The sequence below is a fragment of the Mustela nigripes genome, chromosome 13 (assembly GCF_022355385.1).
Source record: "Mustela nigripes isolate SB6536 chromosome 13, MUSNIG.SB6536, whole genome shotgun sequence".
NCBI classification, from domain to species: Eukaryota; Metazoa; Chordata; class Mammalia; order Carnivora; family Mustelidae; genus Mustela; species Mustela nigripes.
In genome coordinates this window covers 111,075,086-111,090,886 of record NC_081569.1, presented here as the reverse complement: position 1 = coordinate 111,090,886, position 15,801 = coordinate 111,075,086, and positions in this window count along the sequence as shown.

Here is a 15,801-nt window from a genome sequence, read left to right as displayed (position 1 = left end):
CCCCTACTCGTGTACAGCAGCAGGGATAACAGCAGGGCAGAAGACAAGAGGAAAATATGAACAGGTTTGGACCAGCTGTCCAAGGCCTATGAGAGAAATACCCTCTTTTCCTGTGTGTGTCTCATGCTTCTCACCAGCACAGCAGCCAGAATATGAGGCTTCAATCGGGATATAAAGTCTTGGGGAAGAAGCCAGCAGGGTCACCTGACCTGCTCCCAGGCCAGCTCGCCAGCGAAGGACCAGCTCAGGCCAAATGCCCAGGGCTGCCACCTATGTTGGGTGTTTTGTGCAAAGAACAAGTTGTAATTGGATGGCATCCCTGTTAGACAGCTTTGGGTAGAACAGAATGAGGCTGTTCACCTCCAGGAGAGAAGCAGTGAGCAACGAGTGTCCACACACCTTGTCCTTGGACTTTTATCTGCTGTTTCCTCTTACATCCTTCGGAGGACAGCCTTATCCTCTTTCATTCAGCCTTCCCAGGACAAGTGGCAGGTGGGTCTCAAACCCCTGCTCTGACGTTTGACACCATTCAAGAAGCAATCTCATTAAAAGAAAGGACTGAGAAAATCGTTTGAGTATTTTCTGATTATAATTTAACATTTTCTTGAGTAGAAAATTGCAGGATTTTGTTGAAAAGCCCCTTTTTGACTGATGTGTGTCTCTTCTAGTTCTGAACATTTCAGTCACTGTCTTATAAAAAGAATTTTACTGGTTTGAGGCTTGGCAAAGAGAAATGATCTAGTTTTCAAAAATGGTCTTATAAAGAGTATGTGACTTTTTTCCCCCCAGAAGTTCTTTGCATCTTCTTTTATGTCTAAACTCTCATGATGATACGCCTTGCTTTTTCCACTTATTGTGCTGAGTGCTTGGTGGGGCCTTTAATCTGAGGAATGGTTTCCCGTAGGAAAAATGCCTCAGACATTTGCTTCTATTACACTTCTTTGATAACTTTGTCCCCCTCTGTTTACCCTGTTTGTCTTTCTCAAGCTCTAGTATTTGGATGTTGAATTTCCTGGATTAAACATCTAATTTTTTCACAAATGTTTCTCCCATGATTTTTCTCTCTCAGTTTGTTAACTAATTTTTTAAAAATGTAAAACAAACCCAAGCTTATATAAAAGTTGCAGATGGGGCACCCGGGTGGCTCAGTCAGTTAACTGTCTGCCTTCGGCTCAGGTCATGATCCCAGCATCCTGGGATCGAGCCCCAAGCCCCACACATGGGGCTCCCTGCTCAGTGGGGAGTCTGCTTCTCCCTCTCTCTCTGCCCCTCTCCCTGCTTGCACATGCACTCTCTCTCTTCTCAAATAAATAAAATCTTTTTTTAAAAAGTTCAGGATATAGCAGAAAAAACATTTTTTCTTAAGCCACTTGAAAGCAAACTGTGGACATAATTCCATGATGTCCAAATGCTTTAGTGGTGTTTCCTACATAAGGTCATTCTCCCATACAACCACAATACAACATCAAACTCAGAAAAACTAATGCTGCTACATTACTACCATCTAATTTTCTTTTCTTTTTTTTTAAGATTTTATTTATTTATTTGACAGAGAGAGAGAGAGAGAGATCACAAGTAGGCAGAGAGGCAGGCAGAGAATGAGAGGGAAGCAGGCTCCTCGCTGAGCAGAGAACCTGATGTGGGGCTTGATCCCAGGACCCTGAGATCATGACCCGAGCCTCGGGCAGAGGCTTAACCCACTGAACCACCCAGGGGCCCCATACCATCTAATTTTCAAACCCCAGTCATGTTTTTCCAGTTTCCTTTAGGACACCCTTTATAGCAAAAAGATCCAGTTCTGATTCATATGTTACATTTATTTGTTTCTCTTTAGTCTCTTAATCTAGAACAATTTCTCAGTGTTTCCTTTGTGACCTTGAGACTTTTGAAGATTAAAGGTCAGTTACTTGGTGGACTTTTCCTCAACTTGGGTTTGTCTGATGTCTCCTCTTGATTAGACTCAAGTCATGCATCTTTGGTAAGAATATCCCAGAAGGGGCACTACATGCTTCTTACTGTATCCAATGCAGGGTTTTAACTTGTCTTATAACTGGTGATGTTCTCTTTGATCATTTGATGAAGGAGGTGTCTTCTAGGCTTCTCTGCAAAGCTGACTTTGCCTTTGTAATTAATAAGTACTTTATGGGAAGGAGTTTCGAACCTATGTAAACATTCTGTAAACCATATAAATAGTATAAGTAGAAACTATAAAGAGAAATACTTATTAGGAAGAAACCCTTGGCAGCTTGCTCAAGGTACTGATATATTTTTGCATATTTGTTCCATGTGAAGGAATATGAAAGAACATTTACAACTTCGTGAACTGAGAGCACTGGAGAGTTGTGTTGTGCTTCTCCATTCTTCCTCTTGGAAGCAGATTTTAGTATATGTCAATCTTAAACTAAAATTTGAATCTCTATTTTTAAAACAACTATAGGATATAGGTGTATGTGCTTGCATGTGTGTCTATACATTTATTTTCTAGCTCTGTCTGCTGACAGGGTCTAGAAGAGATGCACCCCAAAAGCAACAAGTACATCTAGGGGCTGCCCTGGTTTTGAGATGTCATTCTCTAGTAAAAACAACTAATGCTCCTTGGAGAACTAGGTCATTCCAGGCTAGGTTAGGAAAAGTACAGGATGAGCCTGGAATATCTTGTGGTTTCAGAAAGTCAGAAAGTACTTGGGTTGCCTGGGTGGCTCAGTCAGTTAAGCATCCAGCTCTTGGTTTCAGCTCATGTAATGATCTCAGGGTCATGAGGTCAAGCCCCCCCATCAGGCTCCATGTTCAGCAGAAAGTCTGCTCTTCTCCCTCTCTCTCCCTCTGTCCTTCCTCCTGCTCACACTCTCTCACTCTCTAAAAGAAACAAATAAATTTTAAAAACAACAACAACTAAGAAAGTACTCAAAAAATGGTAGGGACGTATTGAAAGTAGGGAGGAGCCAACTGAAAAAAGCTTTCACTGTACAAATGTGGGACAATTGGAACAACAAAATAGATGGTAAGAGTAGAATAAGATAAGATAGAAGATGGTAGCTACACTTGCAGTGAGCATAGCATAACATATAAACTTGTTGAATCACTATGTGGTACACCTGAAATTCATGTAACCTCATGTGGCAACTACACTTCAATGAAAGAAAAAAGAATAGAATAAGATAAATATCCATGAATCTATACTGATATAAATAAACACTTTAGTAGATAAATAAATTATTTGGGGAGAAGATCAGCTCTAACTATAGAATTTTAATTAAAAATATAGAAGGAATGATAAAAATTTTTGAAAAATCACCATTTGGCAAACACCAGAGTAATCATTGTTACGGGCAAGAGCATCAGTGGATGATAAAATTAGCAGGTCAAAATATATTTGGGAAACAGGATAGTTTGTTCCCCACCCATAGTTATTAATTAGAAAAGTAACAATAGAGTGGAGAAGCCAAGCAGACACCACCCTAAGCAAATGATCAAAGTTGACATAGCCAGTAATGAGATATACTGATATCATGTGTTTCCTATTATGATCCACTTAGAATGAACTTTCTAGAAGGTAACTGACCAGTCCTCTTCAAAATGTCAAAGTCATTCAAAGCCAAGAAATAATAATCATTTGTCCTAAATGGTAGGAGGAGTCTCAGACACGAGACATCTAAGTGTAATGCATGGCCCTGGGTTAGAGCCCAGATCAGAGAAGAAAAGTTAGTGAGGCTTGATAAGGGCCTCTACATTAATTAACAGTATCGTATCGATGTTCATTTTCTGATTTTGATCTTTGTACTATACTTAGGTAAAACATTACCATTTGGGAAGGGTGAGCAAAGAGACTTGTAACTCTATGCACCGTATTTGCAATTTGATAAGTCAAATTATTTCAAAGAGAAAAACTTAAATATTTTTAGTAAAATAAGTAAATCAGAGCCTGTGCCTTTCTGTTAGGCACCCCTGAAATGCCATCACAGTTAAGTCTTGAGCTGCTGTTGTTCATTTTCTCCCAAGCGCCTGTCTCCCAGCCTCTGGAGAGTGGTGGACATAGGGCTTGGAGCCCCACTGCCCCGTATGTAGACATTCATCCATTTAGTATTTTACCCTTTATTGAACTTGGTGTCTCCATGTCTGGAAACATTTCTGTTTCTGGAGAAACTGGACAGTTTTTCCAGGGAATATGTCTCTTGTCTCCCATGGAAAGTGGAGGAAAGTCGGCCATTTTGCTCCATGGGTGTGGGAAAGGATAGATGCATAGATGCTCCTAGTGAAGGCTTTTGTCCATCAGGTTGTTTCCAGACCCACTCTCCATCCCTGCCTTTAGAGGTACCTGGTGCCTTCAAAGCCAAGCCTTGTAGGGGCTCCATGCCACACATCTGCTTGCTTGTCATTGGCCTTCGTCTGAAGGCAGCTGGGTTTGAACTTTCTCCGATCTGCAGGTTTCATTCAACCAGTCACTTTCCTTGCCTTGTTTCTTGTCATCTTGTCATCCATTCTTATTGTCCACATGATTTCTTCTTTTACATTTCTTTCTTTTTTTTTTTTAAGATTTTATTTTTAAGTAATCTCTGTACCCAGGGTGGGGCTCAAGCTCACAACCCTGAGATCAAGAGTCTCAGGCTATACCCACTGAGCCAGCCAGCTGCCCCTCCTTTACATTTATTTCTGTATTGTCATTTTTGAGATAGTTCCATGGGAGGCAAAGATCCATACATGCTTTCAATATCCAGGCTTTAGTGGAAGTCCCCCCGGTGTTTTATACCATTTCTCTGAGCAGGTCCATCTGCTCCTCATGCAAAAAACATTTGGGCCAACACCGTGACCTGCAGAACTCCTGAGATGTATGTGAAGGTCAGGTGCCTCTTTGGGAGCCTTGCAACCCTGAAAGGCTGGCATTTACAAAGAACAGTTCATGTGACAGACCAATGCAGGTTTTAATTTCAGCAGATAGGGTAAGTATTCAAATGAGGGACATCGAGGAGTGTTGTGGAGGTCACTTTCTTCTGAGGGCTTGGCACACTCCAGGTCACTTGTCTGAGGCTTGAGGTGCAGCCATCCTAGGCAGGGAGGGCATGGAAGGTGGAGGGGGAAGGCGGCCTGACAAAGAGCATGTGCTTTGGAGCTGGTTCAAATCCCCCTTCAGTCATTCACTTGCTGCATATTCTCAAGTAAGTTTTTTATCCCCTAATATTTTTTAGGTTATTCATATATAAAATGAATATAATAATGTTCATTTCATTGGTTTATTGTAAGGATTTAATAATATAATGTATATAAAACATAAATGATACCTAATATGATTATTGTACCCTATTAAATGGCTTATCTGCTGGGCTTCCAAGGGTGACAGAAGCAGGGGAGAAAATAGCCTTGTGCTCATTCGAGAAGAGAGCCAGGCTTGTCTGTCCACCCAGAACTGAACGGGAAAGTGTGGGCCTGAAGTGGCACTGCCCCAAATACTCGGATTTGGTTTTGATGTCTGAGGTTGTCCAGCTACAGGAGTCCCCTTCCTTCTCTGTTCTTCCCCCTGAGAGAGCTGCTGCTGTCTCTTTCGCAAACAAACCAGAGACCTGTCAGGTCGGGCTCCTTGCCAACAAGCGCCATTTTTGTTCTCTTCTGGAGTCTGTTCAGCAAAGAGGATCTTTGCCTTCTTCCTCTGGAGGTTAAAACTCAGGAGTATCTTGGGTGCGAAGGGCTGACTCCTCACCTCAGGCCTTCCGGAAACTCCAGAGGGGAAGTCATGCCTGAAGGAAACAGCTGCCTCAGAGTAGGGCCGATAGACACAGAAGAATGCCGTCCAGGCTCTTGGAGAGCTCTCTCTCATGCTCTCTTTCATTTCCTTCTTGTGTAGTTCATAGGAGGAGGGGCTCGTGGGCGGCACCTCGCCTCAGCTGCTGGTGGCTGGCAAAGTGTCTTCTGGATCACACAGAGGGCAGGAATTGGGGGGAGCCACTTTTGAACTTTAGTGGGTTCCCTCCAGGGACTGGGAAGTTGTAAAAGCCCATCTCAGTGCTGCCGAGAGAGTTGCTGTTACAACAATAAGAGCAGCTGTTGCCTTGAGGACTGTTGTTCCAGAAACTCATAACAGCACGAGCCTTGATTTTAATATTCTTTTACAGAGGGGCTTGTAGAAGACATTTTGATCTGGCAAATGTTTGTAATCATAACGGGGTGTGTGTGCCCCAAGGAGGCCTGCAGACACCAAGGGGAAAGCGGAGTATGACCTGGAGCCTTGCAATTTCTTTGTGATAAAAGACATTTGACAGAAAGGAGAGGGCAAAGCAGGGAAGGAGAAGTGATGGTTGTTGTCTCAGAAAGCAGAATTAAGATTTTGGTTTTTGTTTTGTTTTTTAAGAGCATACAGTGGGGAATAAGATTGTTTCTATTTGCATACAGGCAAATATTTTAAAACATATGTTTTCTGTAACCCATGGATAAAACTTCTTTAAGGACACTGTCGCCTATGCTCTGTATCTAGGCAACTAGCACAATTTCCCCTCTTGTGAGTATTGCTTTTTAAATGGTAACTGGAAAATTGTGGAGTCCACAAAGTAGTGTTTTTCAGGCCATGGAAGTTGGTGGCGGTACAAATGGATGGTAAATTCTGTGTGCCCAGCATGAGCAAAGGACCCTTGTACAGGCTTCGGGCTTTGTAGTTCCAGATATGATTTGTCATGGTTTCTTCACTGATACCCAACTGCTGGGTAGGGGACATCCAGTGGTTCAGTGCATTTAAGAAAGAACCCAACCCTCTTGCTCTTGGATGAATTTGAAAAATCAACAATTAGAGAAAGATCTGGGTAAGTCAGACCCATCCATCTTCACTGACGGTAACATTAGACAGTCCTCAAGGAAGATGGCTCTGTAAGCAAATAGGTAGTCTTACAGAATTTAAGACATAGGATATTTTTTTTTTTTTAATGAGGCCAGCTGACAGCCTACACAGGCTTCATGAAGGAGCCGCTAGTAGGACATTTTAGTCCAGCATCTGCGTCCTTAGCCTTGTGATGGGGGAACTCCCTCGGCCCAGTGTATGCAGGTTTGTGCTAGCTCTGGAGTATGGAGGGACACTTTCCAGACCCATGAGACACTGACTTAGAGACACATTAACACAGGACTCCTACTAACTGGACACTCATGTACACTTACCTGGATCACCTCCTTCCCAGTGTCTTTCCTGGAGATCCTAAAGTTCCTTGCAAAACTGAAAGTGAAGGAAGGGTTACCTAGTCTCACAGGACCAGCTCCACTAGAACCTAAAGAGTTATCCCAGTTGTCCCAGGAAAAGATACTTTTCTAGTAACCAAAAACCATAAATTGGTCACTCTTGGTTAGACTCATTTCTATTTTTAAAAAGTGTTCTCTTTGAGTATGGTTGACACACAGTGTTACATTACTTTCCAATGTACAACATACTGATTCAACATCCCTATATGTTATGCTGCATTCCCCACAAGTGTCGCTGCCATCTGTCACCATCTAACAGTTACGGTATCATTGACTCTATTCCCCATGCTGTGTCTTTTCTTCCTGTAGAATTATTTTTAAAACCCTGACCAGGACTTTTCTATTTATCCCCTATCTTTAGATTCCAAGGAGAGCTTTCCTTTCATTTGTCATTAGCATGTTACAATTTTCAAAATTACAGCTTATCTCAATAAGCGAAAGTCCATTGACTAGTCTCCGGTGGCAGTGCAGAACACTCCTGGGGTCCTTAACTGGGTCTGGGAGCACTGCAGTCTTATCTATGATATGTTTGCCAAGCATCTCTGAGTTGGAGGAATTACAGCGGATGAATAAAACTAGGGGGGACTAATCCCATTCATTGCATATTGATTTTTGTCATTTCCAGTTTTCAGAGATGTCATTCTCTGACTAAATCCTAGAGCTAACTTCAGAGACTTTTCTGACTATTCAGAAGAAATATTTTTGTAGCATATTTCCTGGGTCATCAGGAATGCAATTTGCTCTAATTCTGCTTCGTCGAGTTGCATACATACAAAACCAATGTGAAGAAATACAACAATTCAATGGCCTGCCCCTTTCAGCTTGATTCAGGAGTTTCTTTCTGACTTAAAATAGGGGCTGGGGGAATCTTTGGGGTAGCTCATAAACCAGTCTGTCCTCAAGTTGTGCTCATGGCAAAGTGTCAGATGGTCCCCCAGGAGTCAGGGACCTGAAGCTATGTGACTGCCAGGACTTGGCCACTCCCCATGCACTTCTACCCAGAGACTCTGCGGCCTCTCTGAGAAGCTCCTCTGGGTCTGTTCTGTGGACAATTGTGGTCAACCATGGAGATGGCTGATGAGAGTGTCACAAGTGTCGCTGGAACTGGTGGGTTTTGCCACCTCACAAAGGGTGTACTGAGATACACATGTGCGATGTGGAGGACATGGAGAGGCCAGGAAAGGAAGCCTCCACCTTCTTCAGGCCCTCCCCTTATGAGGGTTGTGCCTGCCACTAATATATTTGGGAAAATCTTTCAATTTCCTGGAGAAAGCTCAAGAACTTTGACCTTAAGCCCCTTGTAAGAATTTGATCCAGGGTATTGGAACACCTTTAAAGAAAAGCTTCATTTTCAAAGCCCTTAATGCTTTTCTGCATTGTTAAAGGTTGAGATCAAAATTCACTTTGATTCTTTTGTTTAGGGAAAAATCATTCTGTGGGAACTTTAAAAAGAGAAAAAAAAATTTTTTTTAAGCAGTTTTAGATTTACCTGTCTCCTTGGGCTCCTCTTGGCTGTGACCATTTGTCAGTTTCTCCTTATTTTTGAGGACCTTGGCATTTTTTGAGGGGTATTGGTCAGAAATTTTGGAGAATGTCCCTCTCCTAGAATCTGTCTGATGTTTTTCTCATGATGAGGCTGGGGTTTTGAAGTTTGAGGAGTAAGATCATGATGGCAAAGTGTCTTTTTATCACATCATATTAAGGTTACATACTACTTAATGTGATTCATGATTGTTACTGTTGACCTTGACCACCAGACTGAGATGAGCTTGCCAGGCTTCTCTACTCTGAAGCTATTCTTTTTCCTCTTTCCTGGCTGTCTGATTCATGAGAAGGCCACTGTGCATAGCCACACTTCCTGAGTGAGAAGTTATGCCCTCCCTCTCTCAGGCAGAGCATCTACATAAATTATTTGGGATTCTTCTGCATAAGATAATTGTTTTGTCTCCTTTCCCCACCATTTATTAATTCATTCAATAATTTATTTATATTAGCTTGGGCTCATAGGTATTTAATATTTAGATTATAATACAGTATTGCTTTATTCATTTTGTTGCTCAAACTATACTCCCAGTATTGGCCATTGGGAATTCTGTGCTCCTTTGACATACCCATCAGTGTGGGTTACTTTATTTTAATTTATTTTTAGTTCCTTCTTACTGTATCACATTAGAAGATGCTCTAGGCTCATCTTGTATATTTCACACCCTATTCCTAGAATCAGCCATTTCTTCAAGGAAAACCTTTGTTCCTTTTATTGGAGAATGGTATTAGAAATAAAGATCTGAGGCACACCTGAGTGGCTCAGTCAGCTGGGTGTCTGACTCTTGATTTGGGCTCAGGTCATGATCTCAGGGTCATGGGATAGAGCCCCGCACTGGGCTCTGTGCTGAGTGTGGAGTCTGCTTGCCTCCCTCTTCTCCTCCCCAGCTCTTGCTCTCTCTCTCTCTCTCTCTCTTTCTCTCAGATAAATAAATAAATATCTGGGCATGAGGTGAGTTCTCTGCTGCTACTGGATGTCATTTCTCCTAGTCCCTACAGCTGATAGAACAAAGAACCATGTGTACATATATTAACCTGTGTGTATACACATATCTATAAATATTCTATGTGCCACCATCTGTGTCTATATTAAGCTAAACATGAGTTCGTACTGATGCCTCAAACTCTAATCTATTACCATATGGATTATTCTAGCCTCCTCCCCTCGCCTGTCTGTAAATTTCCACTCCAACAGTGAGAAATCTGGTTCTGTAGGAACTCTTTTATACAGATAAACAATGTTAACATTTTGGCAAAATTTTTTCAAAGACTGCTGTCTTTGTTTTGCTCCATGTTCTTGCTTTTTTGGTAATATTTTTCTAAATACATACATGTATATGAACATATACATATAATTTTTATTTTCATATATATGGTATTACCTTGCATGATGTCTCATAACATGCTTTTTCCTACTTAACTACATATCAGCAATAACTTTTCAAGTTAATAAATTCTGACATACATTTTTTTAAAATATATATTCCACAAATTAACTAGTCCCTTACTCATAGATGCTTTGGCTGATCCCAATTTTGTCACTATTATAAACAGTGCCTCAGTGCAAAATCCTTCTGCACATTATCTCTGTAGAAAATATTCCTAGAAGTAGAGTTTATTCTAAGAAGATAGAAGTCTTTAAATTTTTCAGAGTATTTCCAGGAACATACGATTTTATTTACACTGAACTTGAAGGAGTCAGCCCCAATGTGATGGTTGATTTGGGGGCTGCAGGATGGGGGTCATGTCTGTTTTCACCTTCACTGCAGAATGGATGCCTTCTCTCCTGCTGGCTGGCCTTCTGTCAAAGCCCGGGATCTCCCTAATGTCAGGGTGTGGAGCAAGAACTTGAGAGTTCTCTGGCCTAGCCTGACCTTACCCAGGGGCCAACTGATGAAATCTGTGACCCTTGGCCTCCCCTCTCCCCCCACACTTCTCTATTCCAGCATTTCTATAGATGCTTCCCTGTCCTAATTGACCACAGAAGCTCTGAGGACGTCAGTGCCTGCTTGATTCCCAGAGCTCCATTATCACATATCTTTAAGTGTCTGGGATGGGCGAGTCAATCTGCAGATCAAGCAAAAAAGAAGAGAAATTAGATTAAATCTTGCCTCAGAACTTGGAACTAAACCCAGGGCAAGCCCTTCTCAGAAGTGCCAGGGAAAGGCTTTCTATGACATCCTGAGGGGCTAATGCTACTGATCTCTGGCCTGGTGTCAGCTGCTAAGCTTCTTGCTGAAAAGAGCATGGAGACCATTCTTAGAGATGTTTTCATTAAAGAAATTCTCCAGGATTACAAATCTTCCATGAAATGGCAAGATGACAGTACTGGGGCCTGGAACCCCTCCTGAACGCATACTATGTGGGTGGACACTGACTCCCCTCGGGCATTTGTTGTGAGGATTAGAGAAGATAATTTAATGCATTTGGCATATAGTAGATATTCAGTAAACAATAACAACTAAAAATAGATAATATTTATCGAGAACTTATTATGCACCGAAGACTATTCTAAGCATTTTGCATGTGCTAACTGATTTTATCCCCATGACAATACTGTGAATTGAGTGGGATCCCCCACCCCGTGAATTTTATGGATGAGGAAAAGGAGATATGAAAAGATAAAGCAATTGGCCCAAGGTCACACGGACAGTAAGGGAGCCAGGATTTAAGGTTAGCCACCAACCCCAGAGTTTGTATTTCCTTCCCAGACCGCTGGCTCTCAGGAAACAGCCTTCTTTACTGGAATGAATGCTGCCTTTGGAATCTGTGGCAGATACTGCTAGCTGCCTCCTTGATACCCATTCTCCCCTACTTCCTTACTCACTGAACCCCAGTATTTTTTGCAGGATGATGATATGCCCAATTGCAAATAAACACCTCCACGGACTTTCTGGCATGTAGAGTGGACATGTGACACAGTCTGACCAATGAGATGTAAGCCGAAAGGACAGACCGGGCTGGCACTCATGGTTCCTCCGTCTTGTCCCCTCCCCCTGCTTATAATGCCCACATGTACAGGAGCCTTCTCGTAAGCGAAAGGATGAGAGCCATATTGTCAAGGATGGAGAAGCTGAAAGAGGGAGCCTGGAATGTCAACAGCATCGTAAAACCGTCCAGAACTCCTGGAGGGCTTACATCTGACCCTTCTGGGAAAGAGAATAATTATCCCCCTTTTAGTGAAGCCACTCTAAGTCTAGTTTCTCTTACCTGCAGCCCATAGCAATTGTAATTGATAGAAAATCCCAGCTGTTCTAGTAGGTCCCTCAAGTGAGGGTCTGCGTGTTACCTCATTAAGCTCGGAGCCTCAATCTACTTATCTGCTCTTTATCTCAAGTTACATCTCATAATATCTGGAAAAGCAGGTGCACAGCCATTACCAGCATTAAAGGAAGGAAGAGAAAGCAAGGAAGAGAGGGAGGAAAAGAGGAAGAAGGAGCAAGGCAGGGAGAATAGGAAGAAGAGAGGAAAAGAGGAGAGAGACGGGGAAGAAATTTCTCCCAGCTGGTCATGAACACCCATAGCACAGAGTGTGGTACAAAACAGAACTTGTCCTTTCTCAGGCCACACAGAGTCAGCCTCTACGGATGCCTGGGAGATTTGTGTTCGCCTAACCTTCTCTTTACTTCCTTTTTTCTAGCCCCTTTCCCTCTCCCAGTCTCTGGCTTATCTTGCTGATGCTCCCTGTGGTCAAGGCAAGGAGACCCTCCATTCTGAGTCTATGTTACCAGGGCAAAAGGGGTGGGCCCTACCTAGTTTTCTAGGTGGGGTCAGCTCAGTGGGTTCTGAGACTTGATAAAATCGACAGTAGTAAGAGCATGGATACAAGAGCTAGACTAAATGGGTTTAATTCCCACTCTATCACTTACCAGCTGTGTGACTCTAGAGAAGTTATTTAGCCTTTCTGTACCATCGATTACTTATCCCTAAAATGAAGATAATAACAAGACCTATTTCATAGTTTTTGTGAGTTTATATGTAAAACATTCACAATAATTTTTCTCAACTGGGGACAGTTTGTCCTCACTCTCACCCCTGAAGGGCACTTGGCAGTGTCTGGAGACATTTTTGGTGGTCACAGCTGAAGGAGGGGTGTTACTGGCCTTTATCTAGTGGGTAGAGTTCAGGTTCTTTAAAATGTCGAATGCAGTGCCTGGCATGTAGTAGGTGATCAGTAAACATGAGCTGTTAGGACCACCCCACATTTGTCACTATCACAGGGAGGGTTGTGAATATTTTTGTGAGCTAGAATTGCTGTGTATTTTCCAAAGCCTTTTGATGATAACAGAATAAGAGTACGTGTGGGTAAGGGCATGGAGTTAAGCATGGGGAGGGATGGAATCCTTCTCCACAGAGAATGCTACCATTCACAGAAGGGGATTTGGCAGGCTTGGTCTTGGGTGGGTTGTGGGGACAAGGATGGATGTTAGGATTAAAGGGTCCTTGGCTAACCATTTGGAGCAGAGGTCAGCAAACCATTTCTGTAAAAGGCCACATATTAAATAGTTTAATCTTTATGGACCAAGAAGCAAAATTTATTACAGGTGGAGTGCCTAGGTGGCTCAGTCATTAAGCGTCTGCTTTCGGCTCAGGTCATGATCCCAGGGTCCTGGGATTGAGCCCCGAATTGGGCTCCTTGTTCGGTGGGAAGCCTGCTTCTCCCTCTTCGTCTCCCCTGGCTTGTGCGCTTTCTCTCATATTCTCTCTCTGTCAAATAAATAAATAAATAAATAAGACTATTATGTAGGTACTCATATAATAAGAAGACAAATTCCCATAAACTCTTAGGAAAATTAAAGATCTTATTTATGGGGGCACCTGGGTGGCTCAGTGGGTTAAAGCCTCTGCCTTCGGCTCAGGTCATGATCCCAGGGTCCTGGGATCGAGCCCCGCGTCGGGCTCTCTGCTCAATAGGGAGCCTGCTTCCTCCTTCTCTCTCTCTGCCTAACCTCTCAGTCTACTTATAATCTCTGCCTGTCAAATAAATAAATAAAATCTTTTAAAAAAAATCTTATTTATGTACTCCAGTTTGAATTTGATATAATTTTCACATCATGAAACATTATTCTTCTTTTGATTTTTCAGGCTTTTAAAAATGCAAAATCCAGGGGACCTGGGTGGCTCAGTTGGTTAAGCGTTGCCTTCGGCTCAGATCATGATCCCAGGGTCCTGAGCTCTGCCTACATTGGTCTCCTCAGCGGGAGCCCCTTCCCCACCCCCCAGTCTTGCATGCACACACATTCTTTCTCTCAAATAAATAAATAAATAAATAAGATCTTTATTAAAAAATGTGATATCCAATCTTTACTCTTAGGTCATACTGAAACAGGAAGTGGATTGGATTTGGCCTGTGGGCCATAGTTTGTCCAACCCTGGGTTGGGCGTCATCACCTCAGCCAGTGACTGTTCCTGCCCTGAACCCCTAGCCTGGTTCTCTGTCACCAATTCTGGTCATTCCGTGTCCAGTTCCCCAGGAGCAGACTTATCGCAAAATGGCCCGTCATTGCCTAGGGCACTGGACTGGGCATACAAATGGGCCAAGTGTCTGTCCCTGCCCTGACGTTGCTCACCACTTCTGGGAGACAGCCATGAATCAGGACAGGAAGAGAGCCTGGTGGTGCAGCGCCACAGGGCAAAGGATGTAGGGGAAGGAGGCTCTGCGGCCCTCAGAACTCATGGAGCCTGTGTATGCGGGGGAGTGTCCTAGAAGCCACAGGCTTGAGCTGAGACCTGAAGCATACGTAGGAGTTTTCTAGAGGTGGGGTGGGGATGTAAATTTTCAGGGAGCAAATGCCGTAAGTGATGGCAAGGGGTGAAGCGGTGTCCATGTCCGGGGATCGAGAGGTAAGCATTGTTTTTACTGTTGGGATGCAGGGGGGAAGGGACAACAGCCCAGGAGAGGTGAGCCCAGCAGGAAAGGTGGAGCAGCCATCCTGTGGCCCAGACTCTGGGACCTGCCGGGACCCCACCTGGTGTTTCTCTGTCACACAGAGGCCTGGCCCCACTCCTCAGGCCTGTGCCTGGGGGCTGTGCCGGACCACCTCCCTGGACCTCTGTGAATCACCTGATCTCAGATGGGGCCGCAGCTGCCCCGAAGCCCACCACTCCATGCCCAGCTGCTGACCCACCTGCCCTGGCCCAGAGTCTTCTGGCTTCTGCAGAAGGAAGCTCTAACTTCTGGTTAATAAAATGGTCCCCTGGAATCTGGCCCACTTCCTCTCCTTCCTGCTTCCAGTGAGGTCTAGACTCACCTTTTCTTCCTCATCTGATTCGGAAGGCAAAGCTTGCACATTCTTACCTGATAGACCTCGAGGACAGGGGCGTTTTCCGATGTCCTTGCAATTCTAGGTGTCACAGGAGCCCTGCCTCGGTGACAGCCACAGGGAGCCGGTATTGGAGGGTGTGTGACTGGAGGTGTCAGGCGTCAGCTCACATTCAGCTGGAGCCCGTTTCCCCATTTCAGATTTGAGATTTTGACTCTGTTACTATTCAGTTGGTTGTATTTCTTGCAAGGTCGGTAAGGAAGGTCCCAATCTGAGGAATTAGAAGCCAGCGAAGATTTTAGAAAGTGAGTGAATTGGAACCCTTATACATCACTGGTGGGAATGTAAAATTTGGTGCAGTTGCTGAGGAAAGCATATTGGCAGTTCCTCAAAAAATGTTAAACATTTGATGAGGCAATTTCACTCCTAGCTATATACCCAAGAGAAATGAAACCATATGTTCACACAAAGACTTGTACACAAATTTCAAAGCAGCCAAATATTCATCATTGCCAAAAAGTGGGAACAACCTAATAGCCATCAACTGATGAATGGATAGAAAAATGCAGGACCGGAGTACGGCAGTCATAAAACAGGAAGGCAATACAGACACGCACCATAATGTGAATGGCCTTGAAAGGATCATACGGAGTGAATGAAGCCAGACACAAAAGACCACTTGTTATGTGATTTCATTTCTTCTTCTTTCTTTCCTTTTTTTTTTTTGTTTTTTTTTTTTTTTTTTTTTTAGGAAGGCTCCATGCATGGAGCCCAATGTGAGGCT